Below are 15,628 nucleotides of genomic sequence, written 5' to 3' on the forward strand. Positions count from 1 at the left end.
CCTAACTTCCAGCTGAAAAAGTCATAGTTGTGAAAGAGTGGGTCCACAGGGCCCTGAAAGTTCTTAAAGGCAATATTAGTGAGTAAGCAGATTATTGTATCAGTCAGAATAGGCTAGATTCTGCTGCAGTAACAAAAATCTCAGTGAGTTAATCCAACCAGGGTTTACTTCTCTCTTTTCTTAAATTTTTATTGATTAGGGTGACAATGGTTAATAAAATTACATAGGTTTCAGGTGTATGGTCCTATAATACATCATCCATATATGGTATTATGTGTTCATCACCCCAAGTCAAGTCTCCTTCCATCACCATTTATCCCCCTTTACCCTCTGCTACCTCCCCCACCCCCTTCCCTCTGGTAATCACCATACTGTTGTCTGTGAGGCTTTTTTCTTAATCCCTTCACCGTTTTCACCCAGTCCCTAACTCCATTCCCCTCCCCTCTGACAGCTATCAGTCTGTTTTCTCTATCTATAGGTATGTTTCTATTTTGTTAGTTAATTTATTTTGTTCATTAGATTTGCAAACATGGTTTATTTCTCACTTGCACAAGTCCTCTGGCTGTCTGTTACCTCTCCAGGCAATCTACCTTCCAAGGAACAACTTGGGGTTCCAGGCTGATGGAGGCCCCACTATTTGGTAGCTGCACCATCTGGAATGAGGCCACCACAGTCGCTAATTGGAAAAAAAAGCTGGAGAATCATAAAGAAACATTTCACTGGTTCAACCAGGAAGTGACATGTCACATTTCATTGGCCAGATCTAGTTACAAGGCCCCTCCAAACTTCAAAGGGGGATTGGGAAGTACAATTCCCCATGTGCCCAGAAGGAGGCACATGAAGACAGATTTTGTGAGCACACAGCTTTTTCTCTGCCACAGTTACTAAACAGTGAAAACTACCAGATGGAAAGCAGCACAGCTCGTTACCAGACCCCAAACTGGGTTTTGAATAGAATAGTCCTTAAATGTGTGGTTATAGAGCTGGCACTCTGCAGAGGGGGTGCCACTCACTCTCCTCCCCTCTAGGGACCTGGCAGATGACTCGCCTACACAAAGACCTCTAGACAAATCAAAATATAGCATCTAGTTGTCAAGCTCTTATACCCTAGCACAAAAGTTGGTCAGACCTGGATAGAGAACACATCTTAGGCTGGAGGCTGACATGAGATTCCTTATTCCTGATCCTTCTTCCCTGAACCTAAATCTTGGGACGTAGAGTGACCCTACCCACACAGCAGCATGCAGGCCTGACTCACCCAGCTAGATGAAGTCCCAACAGACAGAACTGGAAGGATGGCCAGGTACTACATGAGGGGATGTGGTAAAGTATAGAGTCTGAACCATGCCTTTAAGGCATAGTGACCCGGACTACAATTAAACATGGCCAGTTAAATGTCTTAGGCATTGACCAATCAGACCAGCAGCAAGGAAGGATCATATTTAAAAAGGCTTGGAAGTTGGTCCCAGAAGTATTCTCTCCATCATTTCTTTGAGGGAAGAGGTGGGGCAGAAGTTTATTCCTCTGTGGGTAGAGGCCAAACTATAAGGAGAGAGAGGGAGAGGGGGGGAGGGGGAGGGGAGGGGAGGGGGAGGGGGAGGGAGAGATTGAGAACGGTTCCCCTCCTGACAAAAAGTGGGTGGTTTTTGAATGCCAGTTTGCAAGTCCTTGGTTCTGACTTGTGTTGTAATCTCCACTTCACAGGGGGAGAGCCCCAGGTACCTCCCAGAGTCACACAGGCTGGCCTCGGACCTGCCTTCCGAGTGAATTCCTGGCAAAATCAAATGAGCCCGATATCCAGCATGTGTATGACTAGGGACATCTGCTCAGATGAATCTCAGCCTAAAAACAAAGCCGATTCTTTTTACACAAAGTAATGGGGTGAATTGCTTCCTGAGCAGTTATCTTTTAAAGAGCAAAATCTTCATTTGTATGGTAAAGTACAGTGGACCCAGCCAGTGTGGGCCCAATGACTCATGAGGTCCAGTCTGATGAGACACCAGCAGACCGAGCTACCATTTTACTGACTTCTGATGTGCGGAAAATTCTATTGTGATTTCATCACAAAGCAAAACATGATTAGAGGACTTTCATTATCTACTCGCATGCCTAAAGCTAAGGAGAGTGCCAAGTTATTAAATTTTTTTCCCTGGGATGTAGCTTTTGGCAGGGTTTATACCATTACAGCACCTTTCATTTTAGACCTCGAAAGGACTGCTCCATTTTTCATTAATTACGGGACAGTTGCTATTTATCATGATATGGGGCCAGCATCAGAACCTTCATTTTTCAAATAAAAACCCTAAAACACAATCAAGTTCTATGGCATAGCCAAAGTCATATACAGAGACTTGCTCTTAAAAATACTTATCTTTCAGTTTCCCAAATCCTTTTTGTCTGGAATGTTTTTCTCACCCTCCCTCCCTACCTTCTACCCCAAACATTTTTTGCCTAGTTAACTCCATTTATTCTCCAGATCTCAGTTTAAACATCTCTTTCCATATTGTATGCTTTCATACAGCTGTGTTCCTATTTTTCATGGCACTTACCATTATTTGAAACAATATGTTTATTTTTGTGTTTATTTGACTAACATTTCTCTCCCCCACTAACTGCTTTTGGGGGCGAGGGCTGGTTCTGTGCTTGCCCATAACTGCATCCCAAACACCCAGCTCAGTGCCAGATATAATTGGCTCACGGAAAGTGTACTGCGTGGACGGATGGAGGCGCAGACAGATGGATTTGCTCTCTGAGTAGCAGACAATTTTGCACAGAGCTGCACATTTAAATGCTACTGTGACACTAATCAAAAGTTATGCACCACTCTCTAACTTTGATGTAAAACTGAAAATAATGATTTCAAAAACAAAAGCCAAGGTCACTTTCCTCAAACAACACTAACTGATTACATGCCACTTCGTCACTGCAGCCGTGGAAGAGCCCTGTGTGAAAGGGGAAAGATCACACTTTCTCCAAACACAAACACATGGTGTTTACACACATAGAATAACATGGTAACATTGAACCATGACAATTAATTGGCTAAGTTTTCAGTTCTTCAGAGATATCTACAACCGTAATCCTGAGCTGCACCTAGATGTGACAGAATCACCCACATGACTTCTCACATGAGTGAGTATCTCTAAGATTGCATTGTGCACCAAGAATATGAAATGTGTCTTACTTGTAGTTTTTAATCACTTCAATATCCAGATCTCTAATAAAAATACAAGTCAGCCAAGTAAACAAGGTCTCTGTAGGAAATCTCAGTGAAGAATGTGCAATAGAGTCAGCAGCGAGAAGGCACGTATTAAGCTTTTGCTTCCCCCTTTTGATGCAGGCTTTTCTATGCCAAACACTGAGCAAGCTTAGTCCCTGACAATATTGAGAAGTGAAATTTGGCTTTGATCTTCTCCCACCTCTTTCCAGTAACCCTCCCCACTCACATATTTATGCTCTCTGCACACTCTGTTCCTCCCCCAGCTCTGTGCTGGTCCCTTACCCACCCTGCTCTTCCTCCCATCTAACCCTCACCCATGGTCACTAAGGCTTGCTCTCTCCCGTGTGCTAGGTAGGTCCTCTTCTGTGTTGTCCTCTCCTGTGCCACTCGACTTGTTTCTAGGAAACCAAGCCTTAACCGAAAGTCGATAAACAACAGCAGGCTACGTGGTGCCCATGAATGTGTTTTAATTAGGAGCTGGATCACCCCCAAAAATTGATTTTTGCTAACAGTCAGATATCAGACATCAGTTTTGAGACAGTATGTACCCCCAAGTTAGAATAAGATGAGATCAAATTTTCCTATACATAAGATAACTTCATTAAATGCAAAGTAAATTCTCTCTGGCATAGCCAAGGACCCAAGAGGCTGGAATTACATCATTGTTTTACTTGTGAGATTTACAAGACTCTTTTTACAACTGTAAGATACCCTGAGAAAACTTACCAGTAAGAAACAAGAAAACAAAGAACCTGCCTGTGTCTTCAGCCTCTTCTTTCATTCCCTGACATTAGTGTTTATCAGTCAAACTACTTAAACAGCAAAGTGGAAGCTCTTCATGTCTATCACTTTAATACACCTCTCAGCTGAAAAGATGCAACACAACAAAATAAATGGAGCCGATAAGTCACTGTGCAATGAGAATTGGCAATCAGCATGATACCCTCTGGAAAGACAGAAAGTCACTGCTGATATTTTGCCTGGGTGTAGTTCTTTATCTGCTTCTGACATCTTTGAAGGTGAAGTCCATCTCAGGCAACAGGGAACAGGGTGTGTGCGAGGCCAGGTGAACTGCCCCTGTCTGCCAGTGGTGGCAAGACACATGGTCCTAACTGTCTCACCGGAGAGGTGTCCAGAGAGCACATCACTCACTTCCCTTCTCTGTCTGCCCCCTGGCCAGACTCTCATCTGCAGCAACCTCTTAGGCAATGCCCTGCCACCAAGCTGGGGACTCCCCCATCAGTCCTCCTCACCCATAACAGACTTGATCTGCCTCATACAGCAGAGGGCCCAGCACAGCAGAGGGTCTAAGGCAATGTCTACTTGATGGTTGAGTGAATGAGTATAAACAGGTAAAATCTTGCACCAAAGCCTCAGAGCTTTCTTAATGTGGGGAGCAAGTTAGTTTTATTTTTCATGCCTCTGTGAAACAGGTAGGAGAAAGAGTTGGCATTTTGGACTGGATATTCCTAACAACTTCATTATGTTCTAAACCGCCAAAACAGTATGAACCACAGATTCACCTCTGGGATTGGAGGAGGTCCAGAGAAGCTATTCAGGCTGGACCAGTGTTAGGCAGAGGGTCTGAGATGGCATGAAGATTTCTGTTGTGTACATTACACGAGTGTTTCTTAAAAACTTTAATAGGCAATGCATTTTTATGGTCCAACTTTTTTTAAATTAAAAGGTCTACAGTGAAAAGTCTTCTTGCCACTCCTGTCTGTATTGTATCCACATTTTTCTACGATCCAGGTAACTACTATTACTATTTCTTTTGAATTCCTAGAGTTTCTTTATGCATATGCCAAAAATATATATTATTTATATATTATCCCCCACCCCTTCTTTTTCAAGCAAAAAGTAGCATGTGATATACACTGTTCTACAGATTCTTTTTCATAGTTGCATAGTATTTGGTTGTATGGATATTTGATGACTAACCAGTCTTCTATGGATGAACATTTGTGTGGTTAGGAATCTCTCATTATTACAAATGGTGATACAAAGAGTAAGCTTGTATAAAATTCATCTTGCATCTGTGCAAGTACATCTGCAAGATAAATTCCCAGAAGTGTGATTGCTGTATCCTTTTTCCATTTCCTTTTAGTGGGCATCAAGACGTCCTTGGGTCAACATAACTACATCAAAACAACCACATCACTATCAATACAAAATGGGAAAACCATTTCAACGGCATTGACCATGACTGGTGTTGGAAAAGAGATTGGCCAATACTCAGCTTTTCCAATTCCTTCCTGGAATATTGTGGACATTTACTGTTTTTTGGTCACTCAGCATCAAAACCCTTAAAAAATGCCTGGATACCAAACTTTATTTTTTTTCTTTTATATTGTATTGTATTGAGAACCAGGGACACAGCTATAAGCGAGGGAAGCATGTAGGTCTGAGACAAAACCCAGTAGCCAGCAAGGGCCTTTTGGGCCAGGAACACAGCATCCCAGGGCCTTCCCAGGCTCCTATCAGGAGACACACAAGATTGGGTACCCAAGAGTGGGGGCCGTCACTCTGGTGTCCTAGACAGTGATAGGATATATGATGCCTCCTTACAAGGGACAGGGTAAAGAAGTAAGCTGGATAGAGAGTTCATAGCTGCCTAAGACCACCTCCTCCTCTTAGAGCCCACCCAGAAGGAGGATTAAACCACCCTGGGTTTGTAATCAGCTGCCGTCCCCTCATCATTCATCTATTTACCATTGTAGATGAGCCGCTGCTGCTGGTGGGGAAGAGGGTTCCCTCTCTCTCTTCCCCATGTTCCTTGGTTCGCTCCACCTTGTCTGTGGGTTCAGTGTCAATCTCAATCTCCTTTCCAGTCAACATCTTCACTTCAATTAGCATCTTCTTCCAAGACTGGGGGTGCACACAGATAAAGGGCTGCTTCCACCGCTGAGGTCATCACTGCCGCTCCCCAGCACTCTGCCTGTTGGGTACCAGACTTTAAATAGTGCATCTCCTGATTACATTCCCCAGAAATAGAGATGAACTGAGGCAAAAATTGACACTGAACCACAGAAAATACTTAATGCTTCTTCTGGATAGTCAGAGACTTGGCAGGAGCAAGATAAGGGAAGGAGTGAAAAAAGGGATGGTTGGAGGAAAACTACACAGATACACACTAGAAACTCAGGCCCAGTTTATGAGACTATTTATGGCCACAGGTGTTGGTTTGGAAGCATTCTGTAATAACCAAGTTGTTCTATGGATGCTATAAAAATAGAAGCAAGCATATAAAAGAAATCCTTAGTAAATGGACAAATATTATTAGACTTAAAAAATTGAGTATTATTGCCAGTCACTCAGCCCAGCCTCACTCCTAATAATAGCCTCAGACCCATACATCCAACTGCCTACTCAGCATCTTCATTTGAGTGTCTGAAATTTAGCACGTCCAAAACTGTGCTACAGATACCACCCTCCAACTCTGCTCCGTTTACCGTCTTCTCCATCACAGCTGACGACTAATCCAGTAGCTAAGCCAAAAATCTCCGAGCCATCTTTTAACTCTTCTTTTTCTTGCATACCCCACATCTAGTCCCTCAGAAATCATGCTGGTGCTAACTTCAAGATTATCCAGAACCCTAGCAAATCTCACCATTTCTACCGCCATCTCGCATTCTGCTGCCATCCTGGTTCAAGCCACGGTCTTCTCTGACCCGAATCACCATCTGAGCCCCCTACCTGGTCTCCTTGCTTTTACCCGTTGCCCCCCAAAATGATAGTCTTTACACAGATGCTGGAGCAACCCTCAAAATTGTAAAGTCAGGTTATCTTACCTCTCTAATCACACCCCTCCAGTGCTCCCCCCTTTCATTCGTTACCGGGCCCCCATCGCCTCACTAATCTCACCATGACCTGCTCTGTCCCTTACCCACCCTCTTCCAGGCACAGAGGACTCCCACTGGCCATTGCCTGTGGTGGAAACAGCCTGCCCGTCCCTGTCTCAGAGGCTCACTCCCTCACCTGGTTTAGGTCTCTGCGAAACCTTCAGCTTTTCAAAGAAGCCTGTTCTCATCCGTAGCGCTTACCACTTTCTAACAAACACGTTCTTTGTACGATTTACTTAACTGTTCTGTTCACTATCTGCTCCCCTTGCCGAAGTGTAAGCCACTCAAGGGCAGCTGCTCTTGTCTCACTTCTGAATCCCAAGTGCCTAAAACATCTCTGGTACACAGTAGGTACTAAAAAATACTTATAGAATAAATGAGTTTTTTGTAGTTTTTAATGTAATCAGCATATATCATTTTAACAATTAAAATATTTAGGCAAATGTATGGTTAAGTATTTTTCTCACCAATCAACTTTTTTCAGTGACTGATTAACCCAACAGGGGTTCTCTCCTTGCACTTGAATAGATTTAAATCCACAAACCTAATTTAATGTTGCTACCCTTAAAGGTTATCCTGATATCAAAAGCTGTTTAGCCAATTTTTCTTCAGCCATTAGTGACTTCTCTTCAGCACTCGCCACAAATATTCTGTTCACTTGGCTAAAACTATCGAACTGGTGACAGGGACGGTCTCCACCGGCCTCTCTAACGCTCCTGAACAAAGATGCACCAGTGTGGCTCCCCTCAAAACACTTCATATGTCACACTTTGGGACAAAAACAGAAAAATAGTTATTTGCACACCAGCAAACCTCACGCTTTCCTCTACCACCAGGTTCCCTGCCACCTAGCTCTACCTCTTTGATGGGCAGCACCTATGCTGTTAGCGGACTGATTTCTAGATGATAAGACTTGGGCATTCAGCTCTTCCCCCTGTTCTCGTCACCAAGTGTCCCAGCAGATTCTCAGTTCACCCACGCTGCTGCTTCGGAGTCATCCTGTCTTCAGTAACAAAGCTCTCCCGCATAAATATCTGCAGCTAAAAACCTTCATACACATGACTGGAGTGGAAGAACTTCCCCATGCCCATAATCACCATCAGCTACCTCAAACAAGTACAGGGTCCGACACAAACAATGCCCCTTTTTTATTACAAAATATTTTATTACAAAACCATAAGTACGTAATTCTGTAACATAACACTATGACACACAAGCACACCATATGAATTTTAGGTGGTGCGTTCAAATTAAACTATAAATTATTACACCCATATTATTACCCTACCGAGCACACTCAAGCAGGTATTACTTCTGCTGGACCCGTATATAATCTAAGTCTTAGCCACTATGCTTGCAGCTCAATAGCAGGGTGGTAGAGTGGTCAACTGCAAAGATTTTGGAGTAAGAAGACATGAGTTCTTTCATCACTATTTTTCCATGTCCTCAGGCACATGATGGTGTCTCAAATGGAAATCAGAACAGTGAGGTTATTTAATCATAGAATATCTGCTGAAGGATTGTTTTGAGGATTAAATAACTCACATCCACCAGAAAATGTTTTCAGTAAATGACAGTTTAAACCATCATGCAATCTCCACTGCAGAACAAGCTCCCCAGGCACCCCACTTCGAACCAGATCAGTACCACCAAACCCCTTTCACATAGAAAATGTGGGAGAACCCCTGATCTAGACAGGATTTGCCAAGCATTTTCTGGTTTCTCATGATCTCTACTCTACCAGCTCTTACAAGGAGATGTTCATCTGCCCATGTTGCAGATCGCCTGTGTGGAATCACCCTCTATCCAACACCTGAACACAGTAGGCACGCAGTAGAGAACCAGCGAACCAAAGGACCACAGGCCATGCCGCCCCAGGAGGGGCGCCCATTCTCAGGTCTGTGAGCAATGGGAACATTAGCATTTTCAGGTGGAGTCTTGTCCTGAGTAGAGATCATCCCTCCTAGCATCTAAATTTCCATGACCACCTCAGTCCCACATTTCCAAAACCCCAAGCCCAATTGCTTTTCACTGTCATTGCTTGATGAGACTTGCCAAAGTGCGGGAATGCAGTTAAGACACAGGCATCTCCCATTTTTCATGTTAGTCAGAGATATTAATGCCAAGCACCTCCTTCAAAAGTCAGAGTTTCCAGAACTCTGTGCCCAAATGTCAGACCGAGAGCTGGGAATTGATGAAAACCCCATGGAATCTTAACCCCACGCAACCCGCTCAGGTTTCTCACATTTAACCCAACTGATCTCATTGGGATAAATGGAAAATTTTATTTGTTGCAGAATTGTATTACTTCCTAAATGGATTAAAGGAGAATTTATTTGCCATTCTGTCCGGGTCATGAGAGGCCCCCTCGCCCCCTGAGAATGCATCTTAAGAATAGAAAGTGAATTGTGAGATGACGTTTTCAGTGTTCTGCCCAATCCAAGTGACAGGGAGGGGACCTGGAGGCACAGAAAAAGCAATTCTACTTAGAAATGTCACACCACAGGTTTCCAATTAAAAATCTTTATTGAGATTCAGTCGGGCATGGAAGTCGCCTCGTGCTGAGAGAAGTGTGAGAGGCACCTGTGCTGCTGGTGGGTGGGTTTCCTCCACCGGCTTGGGCACCCCCGTGAAGCGAGGGGTGGGGGGGGGGGGTGCATTCCTGCCAGTAACTCTAAAACTCAAAGAAAGAGTGCTGAGGAAATAAAGAACACCAGTCTGAAGCTCAGGTTATTATCCTCCTACTAATTCCATTGTGCAGCGATCGGTTCCCTGGGCATCAGCTGGTGCTCTGTAGACTGAGGGATGGGAGCCGGGGGTGTCCGAGGCCTGCAGCTCCGGCCACAGAGAATGGCAGACGCCTCCCTCTCACAGGGCCCTTTGTTGCAGAATTCCTTGCTGCTGACCCTCCAGGCTCTAGGCAAGCACAATCTTTAGAAATTAGCATTTTATTGATTTTGACATGTGCTGCCATTGACATTTCTGTTTTACGCATTTTAATTAAATGTTATTATTTGCCACTGTGTCCTGAGGCCATGCGCTGGGAGTGGCTGAGATTACATAAATCAGACCTGAAGTTCATCTCATGATGTCACTGTGATTATTTCCCTTAGATCAATAGAGAAGTTTGGATGTTTGCTTTATAGCTGAGAGGTGGCTTCTTTACATTTATCTCCCACCTTACTGAAAATCCACAAAGCCCTTCTCTAAAACCCACCCTCCTCTGATATAGGAATGAGCACTTTGTTTTGATTTCAATATTATTGCTGTTATTAGATGCCACCATCTTTCTCAGAGCTGCCTCTACTTGGGGCCTTAGAGTCCACTTTGCTCTGTGACATGAAGTCCCAGCCTGGGACTTCAGTCTGGGACTTCAGTCGTTTTAGTCTGTTCTTCTTTCTGCCCCCGTTTTGGTTCCCTCTTTGTTCCCTGCACACTGCACTGCTGGCTCTGGACCACCATTCATTTGAAACTGCTGGATCTTTGTGTTGCCAGGATGTCATTGTCTTGCTGTCTCTGTACCCCACAGGCACCTGCCTTGCACCACTTTAGTGCTCAATGCACGATGGTTGCATTTAGTTGAGGGGCGTTTGCATTTCTCCCATGGAGAATCCGCCTAGACTGGAGCTAGCTGAGATTCATCCGGCAGCCTGAATCTCATAAGGATGAGAAGGACCATGACTAGAGAATGAAAAGGCTTACGTGTTTTCTTTTCTTTTTCTTTTTCTTTTTTTTTTACATCATCACTATGTGTGTTAAATCCAAACAACATCAGCATTCTCAAAAAAAAAGTCCCATTGTATATCGTGAATTCCCACAGTGCTTTGGGGAATGGGGATGGGGACTGAGAGTGATTGCTTATTAACCATTTTTTGTTCATGCTCAATAAATATTTCTTGAATAAATATGCAGAAACGAGTAACCCTCTCCCTCAACCCAAACCCACTCTCCCCCGAAGTAGGGAATTTCCTAACACTAGCATTTTCATTCTTTAGAATTTCTGAAGCCACAGGTTTTTGCTTAATAATGTCTTCATTTATTTAACAAATATTTATAGAGCACTGTGTGCCAGGCACCATTCTAAACACTCCACCTACTTAACTCACTCAGTCTTTATTACAATCTTATGAGGCCAGTGGTACTCTTATTTATCTTCAACGTACTGGTAAGGAAACTGAAGCACAATAGAAATAAATGACTTGGCCAAGGTCACACAGCTAATGGGTAGCAGAATCAGGATTTGAACACAGGAAGTTCAGCCCCAGAGCCCACTTTTTACTCACTATTCCAGGCTGCCTCCACTTTAGCTGTGGATTGATCATTGGTTGCTTCGTGTCAGCCTGGACTGTCCAATAGGACTGTGAGCTTCCTGGTGGGTGGAACCTCGACTCCTACTGCTTTTATCCCATCCTCCCACCATGTTTATTCAACAAATACTTTGTAAGCACCGCTTCTGTGTCTGGAATGATGTAGGTTCTAGAAATATAGCAATGAACCAGAACCAGACTGTCAGAGATCCTGCCTCATAGAGCTTACACTGTAATGAGGGAAAATGTTCAATACTCAGGTAAACAGGCCAACTAACCAATCGAGAAGATAAGTAGAGATTATCACAAGTGTGATGAAGGGAATAACAGAGAGTAATGGGATAAGGAAAACTTGAGGCAGAAGAACTTCATTGGATTATGTGGTTTTTAGAGGGGTCTTAAAAAAGGTCGTATCTGTACTGAGTCTTAAGGAAAAACAGCCAGTGGTTTGGCAGGAAAAGAGTCATCAGGTGCAAAGGCCCTGAGGTAGAAGTGCAAATTCCAGAAAGAGAAAGGTACCTGGACGGTAACAGTTTAGGTGAGAGGGGAGGGGAGCAGAGCTCGGATCGGGCAGGTCCTAGAATTTGGATTTTTGTGCTGTGCTGCAAGAAACCGTTAGACATGGCACAGTGCTGAGTCCCCAAAGGACATTACATAACTCCCACACTTGTCTGCCTGTATGCTGTCAGCACACAGCATACCAATGAGCTACCTGGCGTCACTGAGCACTACCCCCAGGTATCCAGTTATTCCACAAGGCCACCCCACCCACCACCCACACCCCCACTTCGAACCTAGAGTCAGAGTTCCTGGGTTTCAGTCCTGCTCACCCACTCACCAGTTGAATGACTTCAGGCAAAGTGTTGAACCTGCTTCAGTTTTCTGGCCTGAAAAATGGGATCATAGAGCCCATATCCGAGAAGACTGCTGTAAGAATTAAATGAAATGATGTGTGTTGCGCGCTCAGCACAGTGCTAGGACAGAGAAAGCAAGCGCCTACGGCAGTTTTTACATAGAGGTGGTTATTTTTATTAATCTTGGGAGGCGATCAGCCCTGAAGTGTAAACAGTGCCAGATAGAAGGTGCTGGAATCTCTGGCATCACCAGCTCTGTTGGTTTCTGGCTTTACCACAGCAAATCAGTGAAAATGCATTTAAAAGAAAAAAATAAATAGCATAATCTAAAACATTTGCTGTTTCCCAAATAACATGATCTCTACTATTTTTTATGCGACATACTAGAAAGTTCTAAACTTATTCACTTACAATCCGTCTCCAAGCACGATTCTGTTTTATGTTAGCCTTTAAACCAAGGCGACATCAGAAGCCACGCATTTGCTCTCAACCCTCTGCTGGAGAATCGCTAACCGAAAATGTGGGACACCATGACAAGAAATTCAGTTCTTAGCCTGATAAAAAGAGAAGAGTTTTTGACCTGACAAATGCAAGGCCAAGACTTCTGTTCAGATTTCCTGAGAAGTAGAATCTTCATAAAAAGCAACTTGCTCTCAGCATTTTCTTTTCTTTGGTTCGCCAAGGATCCAGGAAGAACCAAGCCCTGGCGCCATCTGCCGGCAGTCTCCAAAACAGACGCTTAACACGAGGGACACCTCGCCCTCCTCCACAGAAATAAAGTTCAGGGGAAAACTGGTAATATCACAGTAACTTCTGTGTTTTCAACCTCCTGCTAAATATTTGAATCGAGAAGAGCAGATGGTAACAGTCTCAGCCACTTACAGTCCCCACAAAGGACAGTCCCTGATATGCCATCACTTCCTCTGTTTCTTTAAGAGCCTGTCACCCTGGAGAGGCATGCAGAGATCAGAAGCAGCATATTGGTCTTCAGTGGGCCTGGGCTGGGCCCTGCCCCTGCCAGTGCACCCAGTCTACAAGAGGATAGTTCTCTGCCCAAATAAACCTCCTCGAACACTTCCACTTGCTGGAGATACTTTATGCAAGGGAAGCATGCATGGAATCTGCCTTCGAAAAGATAGGCTCCCAGTTCATACAGAACTACCAGTCCACGTTCACCTCAGTACCCAGAATCCTACAATAAGGATCTGTTTGGGGTGTGCTCTCCCTAGGGACAGAAATGGCTGTCCTTGTGATCGTGGCCACTTTTCACTTTCCAAGGCTTCGATGAAAGCCGCTGGCTTCCTGGCCTGCTAGCTCCAGCAGTTTATGTGTAGCTCCACTCACCTGAAAGCCAGGCAAGTTGGCATCAGTGGGCACAGAACCTGAAATGGCCAAGACAAACAAATCTGCAGGGTTGCTGACCTAGGAGTGAAGCCTTATTCTAGAGGAGTCTGGTTCACTCCTCCAGGGAGGTAAGCAGGACAGTTTTGAAGACAGGAAAGTCACTGGCTGGGCTGGTTCCTCCCTTCTCTACTCAAGGATATATGTTTACTTATTTAAAATGCACTGATCCCATTCTGCTTGCCAGGTAATTTGATAAACACTTCATTAAATTCCTCAGTTAATTTCAACAACCCATGCGATTGGTACCATTTTTGTTTTGACTTAACAGATATGAAAACAAGTTTACAGAGAGCTTAAATAACTTGCTCAAGATCTTAGAGCAGCTCAATGCTAGAGGCAGGGTTCAAACTCATACAGCCTGACTCTGCTTAGCCAGTATCATAAGGTATCTATGGTAAGGTATCTTACCATAAGGTAAACCCAGGGCTTGGGGTTTTCACAGACACTTCTGAAAACACAGTCACTCCTTATATTTGCAGGATGAAGGAAATGGGATAGTGCTCAATAGAAAAGGGATCCCCTCCAAAACCCTGTGAATATGTATCATGGGGAGAGGAGGAGGTGTGTTCTCATCAGGAACCACCTGATCTTCCTCTGAAACACCACATACCCTACATGAATCCTCCCCCTCACTCTTCACACACTTGATGCAGTTACTGAACCATAGTCCTCACCCCCCGCCAGGTTTCTAGGACCTCACAGTCATTTGCCCACGCCATCCATGCCTGATGATTAATTTCTCATGGTTATTTGCAAAAGCACAAATACAAATGCTATTAACTGGTAATAAAACCAGCCAGCCATTCCTAAAACCCAGAGCTGGCAATTGCTCTGTGGTCTTTGGGGACTCTTGGTTTGCCAGATCCTGCTAAAGCAAATATTTCTTTTTGATATTAAAATGCCTAGAGAGGCAACCTTGTCTTTTGCTCATCCCAAAATGTATAGACTAAAGAGGTCTGGTTGGGTCAGGAGTAGGGAGAAAGTCTTTTAAGAATCAAAGAAGGCTTTTAGGATTTCTCATTTCAGAAACCACCCACCTGCCTTAATATATAGAATTCATATTTTTTCCAGATAACATTGATACTTTAAAGTAGGAATTTAATAAATGTCCATCAACTATCTGTTGGACCCCTGACACTGTTATGTACTATAGACAGCAAACAACAATCATCATACCTGCCTTCTGGGCACTTATAAACTAGTTATGGAGGCATGACCCACACATGAAACAACTCAAGAATAAGACAAGGCAGGACACACACAGGTCTCATGATGGACACATAAAGATAGCAGGGACTGTCATGCTCACACATGCAAATGGCCAGCCTGGTGGGCCAGGGGGGTCAGCCCACCAGTCCTGCCACGCATCAGCCCCTGACCTCATGCTGTAAAATGGCAGAGCTTGGCCATTCATACAGCAAACTGGTTTCAAGTGTCAACAATAAACCAGGCACTGTTTGTGGTGCTGGTGATACAGTGCTGAACAAGATAATGACGGTGGATTTTATGGTCTGGTGGAGGAAAGGGAAAGGAAGACAATAAATAGATGAATAGAAAAATATATTGCATGGCAGGTTACTACCTGCCAAGGACTATGAAAAAAAGTAAATGAAAGTAAGGGGCTAGTGAGTGACAGGGGGCTGTGTCCGGAAGGGTGATCAGGGAGATCTCACCCTTCAAACAACACTGGTATACAGATGTGGGTGGTGTAAAGGGATGGTCATGTTGATGTCTATGGGAAGAGCATTCCTGGAAGAAGGAGAAGCAAGGCAAGGTCCTGAGATGGGAATGACTTGGAACATATGGGAACAGCATGGATGCCAGTGTGGCTGGATCACCGTGAGTGTGGGAGTGGTAGGAAAGGAAGAGGAGGAGCGAGGCCATGAAGAAGCTAGTAGGTCAAGGTATGGAGTTCACATGGCAAGCCCTGAAAGGCATAAGAATGTGTACCATAAAAAGTAAAATAAAAGGACTTCCGGCCAAGATGGAGGCATAGGTAGA

At 44.1% G+C, this 15,628-nt stretch overlaps 1 pseudogene; it reads right to left on the bottom strand.

Annotated features, from left to right (window-relative positions):
- Positions 1-5,824: 5,824 nt before the first annotated feature.
- On the bottom strand, positions 5,825-6,076 carry LOC123824953 (annotated as a pseudogene).
- Between the last annotated feature and the right edge of the window lie 9,552 nt (positions 6,077-15,628).

The sequence above is a fragment of the Phyllostomus hastatus genome, unplaced genomic scaffold, assembly GCF_019186645.2.
Source record: "Phyllostomus hastatus isolate PE091 unplaced genomic scaffold, TTU_PhHast_1.1 phas_contig_58, whole genome shotgun sequence".
Taxonomy (NCBI): Eukaryota; Metazoa; Chordata; class Mammalia; order Chiroptera; family Phyllostomidae; genus Phyllostomus; species Phyllostomus hastatus.